Raw genomic sequence first — 2,284 nt, 5'->3', positions numbered from 1 at the left:
TGTGTGTGTGTGTGTGCGTGTGTGTGTGTGTGTGATCACTGGTTCATTTAAAACCATGTTTTAGGTAAATCAAACTAAATGGAAGGAGACCAAGAAAGTCATTGTTTTGCTGCATCAGTCCCACACATGGAAAAGTCTTTCTAGTACATGTAATTACAGATAAGAAATGGTATGCTTATATAGAAATAGTCTGGCAGATTTTTCTTATGTATGCGATGTATTTTAACGTTATTGATCTTCTTTTTTCAAACATGAAGAATCAAAGGCAGCATTCTTATTTGTTGTATCATGTATGTGTTGTAATAAACGTTCATATAAAAACTATGCCATTGCCTTTTGTCTTTATTTTTTTCATGTATGTAATACTGTGTATGTTGCCACGTACATGTCGTTTATAGTTTTATGGTTATAGGTTTCTTAGACATTCCGAGAAAAGAGCATGAATTTGATTTCTGACGTGAACAAAATGTGAAAAGTCTATTCTAAAACTGTTGTTTTTGTTGTTGTTGCTGTTGTTGTTGTTGTCGTCGTTGTTGCTGTTGTTGTTGTTGTTGTTGTTGTTGTTGATGATGATGATGATGATGATGATGATGATGATATATTTGGGTTTTTTCTCTCCTTCTTCTTTTTTATGTTTGTGACTCTCTTGTAACACCTCTAATCTTCGGCATTTGTATGACCTTAATGTGTTGCAGGTGCCGTAAAACTCTTACTAAAACTAAAAGGTGTAGTGGTTGGGTGTTTTGCTTTCACATGCATGAGAGCGGAGTTCAATTCCCGAGTGGGGAGAACATTTTTATAAAGTACCTTCACCCTCCTTAACTACAAAAGCAAAGCAGATCTAATTTAAGGCTAATCTGTCCACCTCAACTTAAAGATAATAGAGTTTGGCTTAAATATCTTCGGCTACAATCTTCGCCTTTTCTGGCGTGAATCAGCAACACATATGCACAAGTGTTTGTTTTGATAATTTACCTACAATGGCACATATTTGTGTTATGTGGTATAGGTTTAATTAATCACCTTTCGACACAGACGGAATAATGTAGGAGATAGAGGCTGGGTCATGAATGTGACGAACCAGCAATACAAACAATACGTTACAGAGACTTAATTAAGATAATAATGCAGATGACCCTGCTCTTTGCAACAACAAAAGATTTTAAAATTGCACTCTATTCCACAACACTTAAAGGATTAGAGAATCTGTTAAGATTTGTAAAAAAAACACACAAAAAACACAATGACCAAAAAAGGATCACATAAAAGGATCACGAAAATGTGAGGTGTTCTGACAGTGAACGAGGAGTTAATTTTTGAAACCAGTGAAAAGGGGTATAGTGCCGAAAAAAGTCGTAAGGTTCAAACTTGTAGATTTTTAACTGGTGCCACTTTCTTCAAATTTAACGTAAAACCTAGAGTGCTCACATGGCCTAGAGGTTAAAGTGTTATCCCCTCATTCAATTGGGACTGGGTTCGAATCCAGATAGCGACGGAAATTTTTCTTCTCTAAATATTGTCTAATTTTACCTACTTTCCTGCTCTCTAGCAATGTTCTGTAGTCTGCTTTCGCGTCCACTTTTTGTCCCAACCCCCCTCACCTCCTTTGCTACCTCCTCTGGACTATTCTTTCTGTAGCCTTTCTTCTGCTACTCCCTGACTCCTTCTCACTGCTGTCTTTCAGCCATATCCATGATTTTATAACAAAAGAGGTCTACACCAAGCCTTCTCGGACAAGGGCGAAAAAATCTCGGAGGTCCCGGGAGCAGTTTCGCAGGTTAAAGATGTTAAGTGTTCAAAATGAAATGTTATATAAGAACTCTTAGAATATCATGGAGACAGAAAAAAGGAATGAAGAAATATAGAGAAGAATATATAACGATACGCCAACACGCCTTCAGAACTTAATGTAAGTCCAATTAAATTATCTATAGATCACACCAAAAATCTTGATTCACCCTTGAAACATTCCGGAAGCAAAGTCAGAAAGGAAAGCAAGAAAGGAAGGGGGAGACTTAATAGAGGTTAGGATTAGTTAGGAATAAGACAGGAACCTGGCTGCTTGAAACCAAAACAAATCCGACAGGCAGAATGCCAAAAAGCACGGTGTTTTTACTGAGGAAAGGCCCCAGAAGCAGCGTCCAACAATACTGTCAAAGCCGAGGAGAAGAATAACATTATAAGGTTGTTATAAGAAGCTGAATTGCTGAATCTTATGTTCATTCTGTATTTCATTATATATTTGCAAAGCATTCTCTCTCTCTCTCTCTCTCTCTCTCTCTCT

This window comes from Aplysia californica, unplaced genomic scaffold (genome assembly GCF_000002075.1).
Source record: "Aplysia californica isolate F4 #8 unplaced genomic scaffold, AplCal3.0 scaffold00823, whole genome shotgun sequence".
In the NCBI taxonomy this organism is placed as follows: domain Eukaryota; kingdom Metazoa; phylum Mollusca; class Gastropoda; order Aplysiida; family Aplysiidae; genus Aplysia; species Aplysia californica.
The sequence above is the reverse complement of the archived record's forward strand: the minus strand, read 5'-3'. Positions refer to the sequence as shown.